This window comes from Hemitrygon akajei, chromosome 3 (genome assembly GCF_048418815.1).
Source record: "Hemitrygon akajei chromosome 3, sHemAka1.3, whole genome shotgun sequence".
Lineage (NCBI taxonomy): Eukaryota > Metazoa > Chordata > Chondrichthyes > Myliobatiformes > Dasyatidae > Hemitrygon > Hemitrygon akajei.
Window position 1 is genome coordinate 74,681,226 of NC_133126.1, and position 19,134 is coordinate 74,700,359.

Below are 19,134 nucleotides of genomic sequence, written 5' to 3' on the forward strand. Positions count from 1 at the left end.
ACATGGATTCCTTAAGGGAAAATCTTGCCTGTCAAGCCTGTTGGAATTTTTTGAGGAGATTGCAAGTGAGACCGATAAAGGGGATGTAGTGAATGTTGTATATTTTGGATTTTCAGAAGGCCTTTGACAAGGTGTCACACAGAAGGCTGCATACCAAGTTAAGAGCCCATGGTATTATAGGAAAGTTACTAGCATGGCTAGAGCATTGGCTGATTGGTAGCAGGCAGCAAGTGGGAATAAAAAGATCCTTTTCTAGTTGGCTGCCAGTGACTAGTGGTGTTCCACAGGAGTCAGTGTTGGGACCACTTTTTATAATGCTGCATATCAACAATTTTGATGATGGACTAGATAGCTTTGTTGCCAAGTTTGCAGATGATTGCTGGAGGGACAGGTAGTGTTGAGGAAACAGGAAGGCTGCAGAAGGACTTAGACTAGGTGAATAGGCAAGAAAGCGGCAAATTAACCACCACAATGTTCAAAAATGCAGGGTCATGCACCTAGGTAGTAGAAATAAATGTGCACAGTACTTTCTAACTGGGGAGATGCAAAGAGACTTGGGAGTCCTTGCACAGAAACCCTAAAGATGAACTTGCAGGTTGAGTCAGTGTTGAGGAAGGCAAATGCAATGTTAGCATTCATTTCAAGAGAACTTGAATATAAGAGCAGAGCTGTGATTCTGAGGCTTTGTAAGGCACTGGTGAGGCCTTACCTTGAGTACTGTGAACAGTTTTGGGCTCCTTAAATAAGAAAAGATGTTCTGGCATTGGAGAGGGTTCAGAGGAGGTTCACAAAGATGATTCCAGGAATGAAAGGATTATCAAATGAGGAATGTTTGAAGGCTCTGGGCCTGTAATTTAGAAGGATGAGAGAGAATCTCATTAAAACTTTTCAAATGTAGAAATGCCTAGCTAGAGAAGATATGGAAAGGATGTTTCCCATGGTGGGGGAGCCTAGGACAAGTGGGAATAGCCTCAGGATAGAGGGACGTCCATTTAAAACAGAGATGCAGAGAAATTTGTTTAGAGAGAGGGTGGTGTATTTGTTACCACAGGCAGCTGTGGAGGCCAGGTCATTGGCTGTATTTAAGGTGGAGATTGTTAGGTTTTTGATTGGCCATGGCATGAACGGTTATGGGGAGAAGGCTAGGAAGTGAGATTGAGGAAGGGAAAAAATTTATTAGCTATGATTTATTGGCAGAGCAGACTTGATGGGCCAAATGACCTAATTCTACTTCTATGTCTTATGTCCTATTGTCTCATGTACTCTCTTCAGCACAACCACTTCCTTTCTATAGTGTGGTGACCAGAACTGCACACAATACTCTAAGCGCAGTCTATAATCTGTGTTGTATAAAGTTGTAAAGTAACATACTAACTTTAAATTCTATGCCCCAACCAATGAAAGCTAGACAGTCATATGCCTTTCTCACTATTCTATTTACCTGTCTTGATTGAATCCCAAGATTCCTCTGTTGGCCAACATTCCTAAGTGTCCTACTAATGCCAATAGTCTGCTCGCATTTCCATCTGATCTGGCTGGGTGCTGGTTCACCAGGAATTAAAAACTTGAGGAAGTTTGGTGCTCAGAAGTTAAAATCGCGTCCACTTGTTTGGGTAATAGCAATGGTGGAGAAAGCTGGGTATCCTCAGGAGATAGAATGAAGGAAATTATTTCAAATAGACTTGATGTCGGGTTCTCAGCGTCCTAATACAACCCACTCAGTGATACCATCTTTAAGTCATGCAAAAGCAGAATTCATATGGTTATACATGTATCAGTGTCCTGCAGAGTCCAGATGTATGATTGTATATTGACAGATGCTACTGTGCATACCAGATATGCGTTATTCATCACTGCACATGTCTGGATGTGTGTTATGCATCCAAATTCCACTCTGTACGTCCATGGCCACAAATCAGCCAGTCTACTCCTGCGTGATATTTCTCCATGCAGCAGCTTTATCTAGATTTTATCTGCTCAAATAATACTGTTCTTTTGTTCCAAAATGAACAACTTCACAATTTCCTCTCAGCAGCATCCTGGTAAACCTCTCCAAAGCCTTCTCATCCATTCAAATTTAAGTGGAGCGGAGCCAAGTTCTTCATTTGTCATCTAACTGCCCGCTGGTCTAATTTGTTTTAAACATAGAACCTGACAGTGCTGGAATGTGCCTTTTAACCCAAGATGTTGTGTGAATTAATTAAACAAGGACATAAATGTCTAAACAATATTTTCTGCCTATACGGTGTCCATATCCCTCCATTCTCAGCACTGTAATGCGCCAACGTGTCTAAGAGTTTGTGCTAAGCCTCTGTCATATTTGCCTCTGGGACCCTTCATGGCCGGCCATTGCAGACACTCACCACTCTCTATGTAAAATGCAGGGGAAAAGACACCGACTGTCTATCTATGCTTCTCATAAGACCTCCTTTTGGACTCCGTCACTCCAAAGTAAACAACATCAACTTTGTCCAACCTCTCCTTATAGCACATATCCTCTAATCCAGGCAGCATCTTCTGCACCTTCTCCAAAGCCTCCATATCCCTCCTATAAGGAGGCAACCAGAGCTGAGTACTCCAGAAGTGCCATAACAATAGTTTTACAAAGCTGCAATATAACTTCTCTACTCTTGAACTCAGTTCCTCGACTAATAAAGGAGAGTATGCCATACATCTTCTTTACCACTCTAACAACCTATGCAGCTGTGTTCAGAGAGCTATGCACTTGGACCTCAAGATCCCTCTGTACATCAACACTGTTTAGAGCCTTGCCATTAACACTGCATTGCCCCTTTACATTTGATTTCCCAAAGTGCAACAGCTCATCTTCATCAGATTAATTACATATTCCACTTACCATTTCCCCACGCATATCTGCAATTGACCTCTGCCCTATGTATCCTTTGCCAGTCTTCTACACTATTTTTAACACCACCAGCCTGATTTGAATCTAAACAGACAATTCACTGTGGATCCCATGCATCGTAATCTCCTGTATGAACCTACTACATAGGACCTACTCAAATGCCTTACTAATAAACTCCATGTAGACAACATCCACGGCTCCATCTGTATCAATCACCTTTAATCAGGTTTATAAGATATGATTTATCCCTCAAAATGCCATGCTGACTGTCCCTAATGAGGCAATGATTTTCCAAATGCCCATAAATCCCATCTCTAAAAATCCTCTCCAGTAGCTTCCCCACCACAGTGTGAGGTTCACCTGTAGCTTCTAAGTTTATTCCATTTTCCCACTTGAATTATGGAGCATTATTAGCTTCTTTCAGGACCATGCCCATGGCTAGAGAGGACACAAAGTTCCGGGCCTCGGAACATTGTAATTTTATAAAAATTGGTGTGTCCTCATCACAACAGCCCTCCTTTTTGTAGCATTTGCAAAGTTGTTTGCTATACATGCGTGTTCTACATCCAAGTCAATAATCTACATTGAAAGGAGCTGGAGCCCTAGCAGTGACCCTGTGGTATCCTACCGGTCAGAGACTGCCAAGATGAAAATTACCTCCCTATGTTTACTCATTACTTCCTGCCTGTTCACCAGCTGATTCTGCTTGATTAGATTAAAATCTTCCAAATGCTTTGTTAATACTTCATTAATATTTGATCATAGGATAAAGGGAATTACCATTTGGCATAGTTCATGGTTCTCTCAGCAATGCACACACTTCAGTGATTATTAATCTCATGGAACAGCACACTCAGTTTGCATGTATGAAGGATGCCTTACAATTAACTTGTTATTCTCAGCTCTGGCAAAATATCTTCAACCCAGACATTTAACTCTCTTTCTCTATGCTCATATGGCCTGCTGTTTCCGGAATCTTCTCTTTTTATTTCAAGTTTTGAGCATTTGCAGTTTGGTAATTTTCAAATCCCCAGAATTTGCTGTTTATATCTTCCCTGTTAGATTCAATAAGTAAATGTCCAAAGCTAATAACATCATTTGTACTGCTATTCCTCAACCTATAGTATTTAATTCGTTTAACATTAAAAACTTTATTTTCATCCTTTTGATAATAGTTAGCTTTTTAAAAATGCCAGAAAAAGACAAAATTAGCTTCTTTTGATTGGCAAATACTTGCATAACTCCACATGGTCTCTCATATATATACTGTTTAATCCTGTGCACATGTCCAATATTCAACACACCCAGTCCAAGACAAATATTGTACACAACCTGGCCACCTCATCAATTACAAGTTCTGAACTACAACCTTTCCAACGTATTTACTTAAATGAAAACAACTTCAGTTTGGTGGGTCTCATGATAATTTTAAAATGTGAGTTCTTGAATCACCATCTCTTTGAAATTTTCTGCAAAGAGACATTCCTTAAAAGCAGGACTCTCGAAGTTTTTCATGGGTGTTCTAAATGAATAGATACCTCATGTACAGCAGACATAGAAAAATATTTGAACTAATTTTTGCATTAAAAAACTGGAACATGAATCTCATAGAGAAATATTAAGTTTACTCTAGCTTAAATTCAGAAGGAATTTACTTGCAAAGGAATCTAAATCTTGTAAAAAAAATGCATTTTTCTTTTCAAATGTATTTATGAATTAAAATGTCTGTTCACTTGAAACAGTTTTCCTGATCAACATCTAATTCTATGCTGTTGAAGAATCTTCCTTTTGGGGTTCTCTGCACACTTGTTGCTTTATCAGTTTAAACAATCAAAAGTTCAACATCTCTATAATGAATACTTGCAGTTAATTTCACTAACACTAAATATCTTATTCCAAAACAACACCCATGCTTTTACACCCTAATAAAGATTTTGATAATGATGTTTCCATTAAAAACTGTTGTGTCCTATGCTTATATGAGCTGTTCAGTGAGAATCTTCAAAGAACAAATGAAAGAAATCGAAATTGCTCAAGTGCAAACGCTTAAAAAAGCACAAGGCAGATGTTTTATCGATAGCTGCTGAGATATCTAAAATATTTATGCTCATGAGTACAGCAGCATATTCAATTCATATGTGACTGTAGTTATGACCAGATGAGTTAAGCTGCCTTTGAAAATGTTTTGATTTGTCCTAAAATAATTTCTATATTCAAGAAATTGCCCTCTGTAATTTCTGCCACTTCCAACAAGATTTCAGACACATCTCCCTGTCTCCTTTCAACACTCCATATCATTCCCTTAGGTATAGCTTTGTTCTTTACCTCCACCAGTCTCTCCCTTTTCACTGCACTTCCCCATGGAACTGCAGAAGATGAAATACCTTCCCTTTAATATTTCCATTCCCACCATCCTGGCATACAGTCCTTCCAGGTGAAATGGGAATTCATGTGCATTTCTTCTAAACTTATGTATTGCATTTGCCCCTAATGACGTGGCTTCTTCTACATGTAAGAAACCAAATACAGATTGGGAAACCAGCCTGTAGAAGATCTCCATTCAGTCTGTCAGGGTGCCCCTGAGTTTCCAGCTTCCTGTCACGTTAATTCCCTACTCCACTCAGATGTCTCTATATGTGCTCTCCTACATTGTTCTAACGAGGCCTAATGTAAACTCCAGGAACAACGCCTCACATTCTATCTTGGGATACTCTGCAGCCTTTAGGACTCAATATTGAATTCAAACATTCAGCCTTTCTTGTTTATGTCAGACCTGAGCAGAATTAGTCCATGTCATCCACTAATGCTAATTCTCTTCTTATTTGCTCTTTTCTCCCTGGTGCCATCAGGACTTGCACCACCAAGTTCAGGACAGTTCTTACCCCTCAAACCATCAGGCTTTTGAACCAAAGCGGATAACTCCACTCAACTTCACTTGCCCATCATTGAAATGTTCCCACAACCAATGGTCTCACTTTCAAAGACTTTTCACCTCATGTCCTCAATATTTATCAATTGTTTATTTATTATTATTATTATTTCTTTCTTTTTGAATTTGTACGGTTTGTTGTCTTCTGAACTCTGATTGAACACGCAAGATGGGCAGCCTTTCATTGGTTCTGTTATGGTTATTATTCTATAGATATATTGAGTATGCCCACAAGAAAATGAATATCAAGGTTGTATATGGTGACATCTACGTAATTCGGTAATAAATTTACTTTGAACTTTGAACTTTTAACTGTTACCTGATCTGCTGAGTATTTCCAGCATTCTTTTATTTCAGACTTCCAGTTATGGTTGGATTTGGTTTCTCACACTTCCAGCATGTTTCACCTGTTTTTAAATTTATAGTTCTCATTTTTCTTGCTCTATTTATGCTCACTGAGACAGGTGAGTTAAGATTTATAAGCATTCATCTCCGTCTCTGAGACAGCACCAAAAATAATTGTTTCACTTGGACACTTTAACCTCCACTCCATCACAGATATTTCCTTTACTCTCTCCAACATCCAACTCTCTGCAACTTAAAATAACTTTCTTCTCTCACTTTTCCAATTCTATTAAATAATCAGTGACCTGATGTTAATGATATCAGTAAACACTCCAGTCAGTTGATTAGCCAAGGTCTTCAATACTCAGCTAGATGCACAACCTGGACTAGATGCTTCCTGTGTGATCAGCCTCTTGAAGGGCGCTCTCACATTGGTCTCAGAGACTGAAATTGGTCAAAGCGAGCCTTAAAGGCATTGACCTCATCTAGGGGCAAAAGCTTGTTATTACTTATGTCACTTAGTTTTGCTTTGTAGGAGATGATAGCATTCAAGCCCTTTTTAGCTCAGATTTGGTCCCCAATTGCCACTTTGCATATGAGGTGACTTTTCAGAGGACTTAAAAACTTCTACAGATGTATCAAGGATAGCATTCTGACTGGCTGCATCATCATCTGGTATGGGGGGAGGGGGAGACGGGGAACCATTCAAACCAGACTAAGTCCCCAGATCCGCTCGCAGAGCAGCCAGAGTAGGCCCAGCACTCGGTCCCAATTCATCATACTGGCAGGGCAAAAACGTACAGTAGCAGGATCAGTTCCCAGCCTCGGCACCGCAGAGAAAGGAATGAACATTCGCGGGACAGCAAGCAATATCAACCCAAACCTTGCCTCTGTTCCTGACACTTGGGCTTCCAGTCTATTTGTGCCACCATTTTAATTGTCTAGACATTGGGTAGTGCTTTGACCCCAGAACCAAAATATGCTTGGGCTGCCCAGCCTGAAGCCATTCTCAATCTCACCAAATTGCTTCAGTAAAGATGTTATAAGTAATGGTCTTAGACGCCTTCCTTCATCTCTTGGTTTATTCAAGGCTTATGATTGGAGAAGACTCTGAATGATTTAATAAAATCTATGACAACTGAAGCGTATTCATTCAGGTCCTCTGATGAGGCCTTGAACACAGCCCAGTCCATAACTTGAAACAATTCCAGTGGCCACCTCTTTATTGTCCATAGCTCTAGTGCCTTGCTCTTTAGTCTCTGCCTGTATGCAGATAGGAGGAGAACAGCCAAATGTCAGATTTCTCAAATTGCAATTTAGGGGTGAAGCAGTAAATATTCCTAACAGTAGTGTAGCATAGAGTGAGTTTGCTGGGACCCCCGGCACTGCAATTGATGTGCTGGTGGTGACTGGACAGAGATTTCTTCAAGCTAGCCTGAGTGAAGTCCCCAGCAAGGATATGTAAAACATCAGGTAAATTTCAGTTAATCTGGCTCTCCAGAAAGCTTTGTAACTCCAGTCACATTTTTGGAAACAAATATTCCATTCTGAAAACTCTCAATAGAGTTGCAGAGTCTTTTAAAATTATATCAACATGAGACAGTCACAGAATCACATTATGCCCATGGCAGTATTCTGAACATTTCACAGAAAGATCTAATCACCCAATGGTCGTCCTGTTTCTTCTCAGGGCATAACTTCAGCATAAGCATCTATTGATAACACTGAGTGAAATGCCCTGCCAGGGGTGGTGGTAGATATATTAGGGCATTTAAGAAACTCTTTGATAGGTACATGAATGATAGAAAATGGAAGGCTACGTAGAAGGGAAGAGTTAGGTTGATCTTATTGTAGTTTAAAGCGTCAGCAGCATCGTAGGCCAATGGGCCTGGTCGCTGCTGTAGTGTTCTATGTTCTAAAAGAACACTTGAGAGTTTCAAAAGCACACTTTGTGCCAAAGTCCATCATATACAATGTTCATATCTCTCAAGTGATTTTACCATATGAGGGTCAGCTAATCAGCTCATCAAGTTCATTCCTGCTTGTTTCTTTGTAACCTCTAACTTGCTAATTAACATCTCAATTCTCCTGTCATCCACCTGCATCCGGAGCAATGTACAGTAGCCAGTTATCTAGCAATCAGAGTAGAGGTTTAGTTTATTCCGGGTGCTTTGACACTTCTACAAGGGTTTGGGGGTTGCTATGATAGAGTCAAGGTGCAGATCCATGTTAAGGGTCTCAGTGTCTGAGCAGAGCTAAACTGGTGGACTGCGCAGTCAAAGACACCGGTTCTGCTGGGAGAAAGACAAAAGGGGAGATAAAGGAGGGAGGGTTTCAGGATGAAGGAATTGAAGGCATTAAGATGGTCAGAAAGAAGGAGCAGTAAAGGGGGGGAAGGAGAGTATCAAAGGAGGATGTTCAAAGAGGAGAAAGAGTGGAGGAGAAGGATGTGGGTGTGGAAGATGAAAGGGTCATAATCAAAGAGACATACAAAAGTACAGCATGATAACAGGCAGCAGTGGAGGAGGAGTTAGAGGATAAGGAGGCAGAGGAAGAGGGAAGGTGACGAAAGAGGGTGAGGAGGTGTTGGAGGAGGAGGAGGGGAGGTGAAGGAACAGTGGGCCGAGAAGGAGAGGGTGAATGAGAGCGTCGAAACATGTACAATGCATGGCATTTTACTAATCAATCCACTTCCATTGCTGCTGATTTTATAGTTTGCGATTCTCTGGTACCACTTGTTCCAATCTCTCAATTTTGTATCTCCATCTGCTTCATGTCACCAAACCAATTATGCAGTGAGACAAATTACTGCCTTTAATTCCACAAAACCAACATTGTTTCATGTATATGGACCATTCACATTCCCCAAATTACTTTCCCATTCACCTAAATGTGAGCTGAAACAGTGACCTGACTGGCCCAGATAGTTCTGGAGCCACATCACAAGGCCCCATGAGCTGAAACACTGACCTGATTGGCCCAAATAATTCTAGAACTATGTCACAAGGCCCCATGAGCTGAAACACTGACCTGATTGGCCCAGCTAATTCTGGAACCATGTCACAAGGCCCTGCGAGCATTGTCATGGATTGCCCGAAGATGCCTTGCTCACTATCGCCCTCTGGAAGCATAAATACCTGGAAAAACCATATGCAGATCTTTGCCATCAGCCAAATTTTCTCATTATTTTTCAATGTCTCCACATAAAGAAATATTTATTATCTTTGGAAAATAATCAATACAATTGTAAGAATAACTTAATTAAGTGAATTGGAGCACGGTTCTAAATAATTAAAAACTCTTGACAAAAGTAACAATAAAGCAATGAATGTATCTTACTTTATGCTTCCATTTCTTACCCAGATCTCTATAACCCCTATCCACATTAAGGCTTCCATATTCTGTGCCTGCTCCAATGTGATGCACCGTCTGAGACCAGGTTATCCAGTGAGTTGCTGGAAAATCTCAGCAACCTACACATAAGACCATAAGGCCATAAGACATAGGAGCATAATTAGCCAATATGGCCTACCGAGTCTGCTCCTCCATTTAATCATGGCTGATGCTCTTTTCCCCTCCTCAACCTCAGTTCCCGGCCTTCTCCCCATAACCTTAGATACTATGTCCAATCAAGAACCTATCAATCTCTGCCTTAAATACACCCAACGACCTGGCCTCCACAGCTGCATGTGGCAACAAATTCCACAAATTCACCACCCTTTGGCTAAAGAAATGTCTCCGCATCTTTGTTTGGAAAGGGGGCCCCTCTATGCTGAGGCTGTGCACTCTTGTCCTCGATTCTTCCACCATGGAAACACCTTTTCCACATCTACTATGTCTAGGCCTTTCAATATTCGAAAGGTTTCAATGAGATCCCCCCTCATCCTTCTGAATTCCAGCGAGTACAGACCCAGAGCCATCAAATGTTCCTCATATGATAACCCTTTCATTTCTGGAATCATCCTTGTGAACCTCTTCTGGACCCTCTCCAATGCCAGCACATCTTTTCTAATAATGAAAAAAAAAATGGCTGATGGCAAAGATCTGCATGTAGTGTTTCAAACGTCCAAAACTGTTCACAGTGCTCAAGGTGAGGCCTCACCAGTGCCTTATAAAGCCTCAGTATCACATCCTTGCTCTTGCATTCTAGACATTTTGAAATGAATGCTAACATGCCATTTGCCGTCCTCACCACCGACTCGACCTGCAAGTTAACCTTCAAGTTGTTCTACACAAGGACTCCCAAGTCTCTCTGCATCTCTGTTTTCTGGATTTTCTGCCCATTTAGAAAATAGTCCACACATTTCTTTCCACTACCATGTGCATGACCATGCATTTTCCAACCCTGAAATTCATTTGCCACTTTCTTGCCCATTCTCCTAATCTTGTCTAAGTCCTTCTGCATTCCACCTGTTTCCTCAACACTACCTGCCCCTCCACCAATCTTTAAATTATCTGCAAACTTGGCAAGAAAGCCATCTATTCCATCATCTAAATCATTTATACACAGCATAAAAAGAAGTGGTCCGAACATTGACCCCTGCGGAACACCACTAGTCACTGGCAGCCAACCAGAAAAAGATCCTTTTATTCCCCTTACTGCCTCCTATCAATCAGCCGATGCTCTAATGCATGGAATGCAGCCAGTAAATTGCTGTTGTAACCTGGATATTAAGTTTAGGGCTTTCAGGCACACATAAGGTTTCCAAAACCTATCAACAAATTTGTTGAGAAACACCAGCAGTCCTGCATGGAATGGCTAGTAAAATCCTGGCCTTCAATTCTATTAATTTTGATGAACAAAGGCAAAGTGCAAAGCTGTGGTTCTGTGGAAATACGTGGTTCAAAATGCATTGTGCAAAGTATGGGTCAATAAGGTTTGCTTTCTATTACAGTTCTCATGTGGGGGTGAGGGGGGGTACAGATGTTGTATTTCGATTCATCCTGTCCAGTTGGAAGCCAGAACAAATAAAAAACAAACACAATGAAGTAAATGCATTTGGTGCATTTAAGGATGAAGGATTCCAATACTTAAATAGTGGTGGCACATCTCAAAAATATATCCTCTTTCTGAGGATAATCAGAGTTGTGGCTATTTATAATCTCATATGATTTTATAAGAATTTTACTTACCTTCCAAATGTACATCCAGGTGAAGTATACCTCCAAAAGTGCATTATTGCAGTTTATTTTTCCATTGCCTTCAATAGTTCTGCTATATTCCCAGTTTCTACAAAGAAGTTACATAAAGACAACATTACAAGCAAAGGGCTTATTAATGCCACAGAATAATCTCACTACTCTGTGCCCTTTAGTGAACTGGGTCAGATAGGAGCTATGGTAACCTACATAGACACAGGGTAACCAACCAAATTAGACCAATGTTAAATATTGCTCAACACATTGGAGAAACTATACCACTTCTACTTCTGAAACTAGAAGCACACAACACAATGATTTACAAGACATTGATCTATCATCACTAAGCTGTATTTTCTTAATCTGTCTTCCCTGACCCCATCCCAGCTAAATGAATAAGCAAATATTAAACATTTCGTCACATTTCCAGTCTTCACTTAGTGACAACAAAGGAAGCAGCACAGCTGTATTTTATCTATTGTGTTTTTACTTCACTTTTCCAGCTGAATTAATGACCCACTTGGTTTTATGCTCTTTGCTGTAAACCAGTCAAAAGTGACTCAGTGACATGTCATTGAAGCAGAATCCTTTCTTAGAAAATAATGAGCTATCAGGCTTGACATAAATAAGAACACATCAAATTGATGTGAGAGGAAAGTCTAAAAATAACGAGTGTCTGATTTCAGAGTTAATGGCAATGTTATAATCAACATTAGCTGGCAATCAGGAGGACCATTTTACACAGTATTTGCTCTGTAGAAATGGTGAAGAATGAGGTGAATGGATTGGATGTTGAGTTTTTTGTTGAGTCAAGTTTATTGTCGTACGTACTATATCACATGCACTGGATCAGTACCTCAAACACATAGCATCGTATAAGCAGCATTCTCAAGAAAATCATAGATTAAATATGCTATAAATTATACACAATTTTTACGAGGAAAAAAACAGAATTAGAAAAAAAAACAAAAGTTCATTTTAATGCAAGGTAATCAGAGTGGTTATAGCATTTCTCAACTATGTGGTGATTAGGGTTCTGTCGTTTAGTTCAAGAACCGAATGATTGAAGGGAAGGAGCTGTTCTCGAACTCGTTGATGTGGGACCTGTACCTTTGTACCTCTTCTGTACTTCTTGCTGAAAATATCTGCCTTAAGATGGCATGGCCTAAATTCAGGGGGGATCTTTGATGATGGACATTGCCTTCCTGAGGCTGCTCCTCCTGTAGATACTACCGATGGCAGGGAGGGATGTATCTGTGATGTACTGGGCAGAGTCGATGACTCTGCAGATTTTTACATTGACATTGCCATACCAGATCATGATGCAATCAACTGGGATACTTTCAACAATACATCTGTACAAGTTTGTTAGGGCACTTGAGGACAAGACAAACTTCTTTAACCTCATAAGGAAGGAAAGATGCTAGTGCATCTCCCTTAAACCAGTCGTGTGATACATTAACAACCAAGAAATTAAAGCTGCGGATTCTCTTCACTGCTAGTCCCCAATGTAGACTGATGCATGTTTGACCTCCTTCTCCTTCCTGAAGTCACCAACCACTCTTTAGTTTTTCTTATGTTTAGGAAGAGTATGCAGCTGTGGCTACACCCAACCAGTTATCCTTCTTGCTCCAGTATTTTGACTCGTCGCCACCTGCGATTCTGTAAGAAGGGTAACTGTAAATTTGTCGGCAAATTTGAAGATGGCATTGGAGCTATGCTTGGCCACACAGTCATGCTTGTACAGAGAGTAGTGCAGGGGCTTAGCACGCAACCTTGAGGTGCACCTGTATTGATGGTCAGTGAGGAGGAACTGTGACCAACCCTCATTGATTGAGGTCTGCCAATGAGGATAGATAGATAGATAGATACTTTATTCATCCCCATGGGGAAATTCAACTTTTTTCCAATGTCCCATACACTTGTTGTAGCAAAACTAATTACATACAATACTTAACTCAGTAAAAAAATATGATATGCATCTAAATCAATATCTCAAAAAGCATTAATAATAGCTTTTAAAAAGTTCTTAAGTCCTGGCGGTTGAATTGTAAAGCCTAATGGCATTGGGGAGTATTGACCTCTTCATCCTGTCTGAGGAGCATTGCATCGATAGTAACCTGTCGCTGAAACTGCTTCTCTGTCTCTGGATGGTGCTATGTAGAGGATGTTCAGAGTTTTCCATAATTGACCGTAGCCTACTCAGCGCCCTTCGCTCAGCTACCGATGTTAAACTCTCCAGTACTTTGCCCACGACAGAGCCCGCCTTTCTTACCAGCTTATTAAGACGTGAGGCGTCCCTCTTCTTAATGCTTCCTCCCCAACACGCCACCACAAAGAAGAGGGCGCTCTCCACAACTGACCTATAGAACATCTTCAGCATCTCACTACAGACATTCTAAGGAAGTACAGTCGACTCTGTGCCTTCCTGCACAAGGCATCTGACGTTGAGTATCAGATTGCAGAGACTCAACACTCGAAACTTGATGAGGTTGGAAGGAATACCGAGCTGCAGTCATTGAACAGCAGCTTGACATACTGTGTGTGGTCCTGTTGTCCAGATAGCCTAGAAAGGAGTGAAGGGCCAGAAAAATCACCTCTGCTCTTCAACTGTTTTAACAGATTTCAACAGTAGAAGGTGAAAAGAATGAGTGAAGTTGTTCAACATATGGGTTTTGGGAGGGCAGTTGCTGAACCTGATCTTATCTTCAGAACTGAAATTGGACAAGTCATTTAAGTGTCTGTAGATGAAACTTCAGGAATAGTGAACTTAAGCTGGTGAGCTTCAAGCCAGTCATTGGAAAAGATGAATTTTGTCCTTGAGTCACACTCTAAATTGCAGGAATACACATTTCGGTAGTGTCAGAGAGGAAATGAGAAAGGGAGACTAGGATTAGCTGCTTGGGAGGAAATCACAACTGATCAGTGGGAAGTGTTTAAAAGCAGTAAGAGTTCTGAATCACCACATCCCTTTAAGGATAAAAGGTAAAGGTGGTTAGTTTTAGGTAATGCTAGTTAAGAAAGGATATTGAAAGTTTTATTTGGAAAGAGAGGAGGATTATTATGAAATGCATTGTTTAGTAGCAGTAGTACAATGTAAAGACATAAAATTAGTATAAATTTCAAAGTAAACAAATTGTGCAAGAAAGAAACATTAATGAAGTAGTGCTCTTAAATTCATGGATTGTTCAGAAATCTGATGGCATAGTGGAGAAGCTGTTCCTGAATCAGTGAGCTTGGGTCTTCAGGCTCCTGTACCTTCTCCCTGATGGTTGCAATAAGAGCACATGTACTGGATATCGAAGGTTCTTCGTGATGGATGATACAATCCTGAGTCACCTCTTGAAGATTCATTAATGATGAGAATGGTTCTGTCCTGCCATCGAGATGGCTGAGTCTATAATAACTCTCTGCAGCTTCTTGCAATTCTGTGCATTTGAGGCTCCACACCAGACTGCAATGCAACCAGTCCTCTTTACACTTACAGAAAATAGTACGAGTTTTTTGGTGACATACCAAATCTCCTCAAATTCTAACAAAGCAGAGCCACTGGCATGCCTTCTTCATGATTCCACCAAAGTGCCTTGGCAGAGCTTAGGAGGGATAATGGTGCCTAACGGCGACTCCTTTGCTTGCATCTTTGGAAACAGCTCTATTTCCACTTTTAATATCGTTATTGTTCCCTTTCAGGGCTCATTTGAAGACCCTGACCTGGAGTTATACGCACGCTTCGGTTCTTTGCGGGAATGGGACCCGTTCTCGGGGTTCCACGACTGGCCGTTATTCAACATGCCAAGGGTTTGGCCTGAGAGTCTCGATTGTGTTCGGAAGCCTAAGATCTTGGGGCACCGGAGACAGGCGGATCAAGGGTCAGCGTCATGACAGGAGACTCGTGTAACGTTAAGGAGGCCGGAAAATTTTTCGCTGTGACACTGCTATGGGCCCGAAGACCAGAAGTCTTTGTGATCTTTGGACACAAAGCTTGAAAAAAGCGACAAAGTGGACTTATAACATCGCGAACTAGCGGGTTGTTGTTATGTCCCCCGCTCGCTGTGAAAATGGGGGACACCTCCTTCTCCCTTGGCAGGGAGAGAGAGAACCTGTGCTTTGTTGAATGTCAGATGGCGGGGTAACTTGGGTATCACTTAGCTCACGCTCATGTACGGTAGCAGGTGTGCTTTCTGTTTTGCCGGTGGGGTGAAGGAGGTTTGTTGCTCGCTGCCGCTTACATGCAGGGGGGAGCTGGGGGGGGTACTTTGGGGTTCTCATGTTTAACTGTCATTCATTCTTTGGGGCACCTCTCTGTTTTCGTGGATGTTTGCAAAGAAAAAGCATTTCAGGATGTATATTGTATACATTTCTCTAACATTAACCTCGACCTTTGAGCTTTAAAGTGTTGGCCAACTAGGTCCAAAATTGATTTGGTGATAGGAGGTAGAGGGCACTGGCGGAAAGGTGTTCTTCTGACTGGTGACTTGCAACAAGTGATGTACCACAGGGATCAGAGCTGAAATTTTTGTTGTTTGTAATATACACTCAGTGGCTACTTTATTAGGTACCTCCTGCAGCTAATAAAGTGACCACTGAGTGTATGCTTGTGGTCTTCTGCTGCTGTAGCCAATACACTTCAAAGTTCAAAGAGTTGTGTATTCAGAGATAATCTGCTGCACACCACAGTCGTGATAGTGGTTACTTCAGTTACTGTCATCTTCCTGTCAGCTTGAACCAGTCTGGCCATTTGCCCACCGAAATACCATTCACTGATTGTTTTAGTTTGTTTCTCGTGCCATTCTCAGAGACTCTTGTGCATGAAAATCTCACAAGATCAGCAATTTCTGAGATACCCAAACCTCTGGCAACAACAAAATTTCCATGGTCAAAGTCAGCAAATCACATTCGTTCCCATTCTAATGTTTGGTTTAAACAATATCTGAACCTCTTAACCATATCTGCATGCTTTTATGTTTTGAATTGCTGCCATATGACTAGCTGATTATATACTTGCATTAATGAGCAGATGTACAGTTGTACATAATCAATTGGCTACTGGGTGTAGGTAAATGACTTGGTTGAGAATGTGGGAGGAATGATCAGTAAAATGTGTGGAGACATTGGCAGCGAAGAAGATAGTCTAGGATATTGTTGCACACATTGTAAGTCAGCTGGAAAGTTACACCTTAGGAGAACTAATGTACAGAGAGAACTTAGATCCAAAGCTTTAACTCCCTGAAACAAAAGTTATTTAGTGTGAAAGCAATACATTTAGTATGCTTTCCTCTGTATAATATAATTAGATCACATTCAGAGTATTGTGTACAATGTAGCTGTCACACTACAGGAAGGATGTGGTAGCAACTGAGAAAGTATTGCAGAGATTTATCAAGATGTTACTTGGAATGAAGGCCTGTAGTTATAAGGAAAGACTAAAAAGCTTGGGTTCATTCTCACCGGAATGTTAGAGGCTGAGGGGTGGCCTTGAGGAGGCTTATACAACTATAAGGGGCACAGATCGGAAGAAACTTTTTCCCAGGGCAGGGTAATTTGGTACTAGAGGGCACAGATTTAAGGTGAAAAATTTAAAAGGAGACAGAATGGGTAAGTTCTTTTTTCATACAGAGTATGGTGGTTATATGGAACAAACTGCCACAGGCGGTAATGCAGTAAAATATGATTGCACTGCTGAAAACGTGCTTATATAGTACTTAAATAGGAAAGGCACAGAGGGATATGGTCCTAATAAGGACAAATGGAATTAGTGTAGAGAGGCAGAAAGTGCCTGGTTTTGTGCTGGATGTTTCTATGATTCCATGATTCTGTGATAAGCTTGATTAAGTTTCAAAAAGGTCAAGCCTAATTGATTGGATCAGCCAATAACCCCCAAAAAATGCCAGTGTAAGGCAACAAACTATACTTCACTATCAATTTTATGGGAATTGCTCGCATCAATTCATATGCTTACACTCCATCATCAAAGTAGTTTAAATTTGTGGTCAGATCAACAGGGCAAAGTCATTGCATTCGATGAAAGTTAAATATTATATCCCTGCCATTTTAGAGGGAGAAAATACTCTATTTTATAAACTTATTCAGCAAGCTCTAAATTTATGTCAAGCTAGTTTCAATACAGAAAACATCCCCAAAGAAGTGGATGTGATCTCATTGGTTCTTCATGGGATCTTGGATCACCTGGGTAATACAAATACCTATGTCAGGATGTTATTTATTGAGAGCAGTTCACCGTTGAAAACAAACAATACTCTAGTTCTGATCAAAAAGCTCCAGAGTCTGGGCCACTGTACCTCTCCCTCCTTAAGTTCCTTACTGGAAGCTACAATCTGTGCAATATGTCTCTACCTCACTCACAATCACCTCAGGAATGTGTGCTTAGCCCACTGCTCTATTGTCTCTACACCCACGACTGTGTACCTAGGCACAGTTCAAATGTCATATATAATTTTGTTAGCAGAATTTCAGATGGTGATGAGGGGGTCTACAGGCACAAGAAATAACAGCAAATTGAGTGATGTTCCAGCAACAACCTTGCACCCATCATCAATAAGATCAAAGAACTGTTTGTGGATTTCAAAAGGGTAAAAATTGGGAACGCACACCAGTCCTCATAGAGGGATCAGAACTGGAAAGATAGAGCAATTTCAAGGTCCTAGGTGTAAATATCTCTGAGGATGTAAACTGGACCCAGGATATTGATGCAACTACAAAGAAGGTATGCCAATGGCTGTATTTCATTGTGAGTTTGAGAAGATTTGGTATGTCACCAAAAACACAGATGTACTGTGGAGAGCATTCATACTGGTTGCATCACTGTCTGGTATGGGGGGGGTGGGGTGGCTACTGCACAGGGCTGAAATAAGCTGCAGAGAATTGTCAACTTAGTCAGCTCCATCATGGGCACTTGCCAGGACGTCGTCAAGGAGCAATGCCTCAAAAACATGGCATCATTAAAGACCCCCAACACCCAGGTCATACCTTGGTTCTCATTTCTACCATCAGAAAAGACACAGAAATGTGAAGACACACACTCAACAATTCAGGAGCAGCTTCTTCTCCTCTGCCATCCAATTTCTGAATGGACATTGAACCCATGAACACTACCTCACCTGCATTACTACGTATTGCATTTTACTGCTGCTGGAAAGTCAACAAATTTCACAACATATGCGGGTGATATTAAACCTGATTTTGCTTCTGCATCTAACATATGCAAGTGATTTTGTTGAAAACTTGGCCACACCTAAAACCTGGTGGAAATCATCTCAGCATGAAAACACGGTATTGGGAGGATAAACAGTCAAAATAGCAGAAGTAAAATAGTTGTGACCGATGAAATTCTGTACCTATTGGAACAGAGATCATCTGCACCCTAGCATAAATGCTAAATATTCAGAGGCTAGAAATAATGCACGCATAGAAACGACTCAACCCAAACTGAAATTCAATACTTTTAAATTTATTTCTGCAGTAACTACTAGTGACAACATTGGCATCAAAGGCTGATGAGATGGGAAATTGTCTTATGCAAAACTAACATATAAGAAAGTTCAAAACTTCAGGCTGTTCTGGCAGAAGAACTTCAAGGGCAGCAGAGAACTATTGAACTAATTCAAAAGAGTCCCAGGTGTAAGAGAAAGGGGCTGAGGGCAGATGCTGTTCTTTGGAAAATTGTACTTGGAGTTAATTTAATCTAAATCAACAAAGTGCATTACTGGGCATACTTCCACACTAATATAACAGAAAAGTAACTGGTGAAAATACATGGCAGGGCTGTCAGTTTTTGATAAGGAAAAACTGCAGCATATGTCATTCATGCATCACCTAGGATAAAATAGCCTAAGGA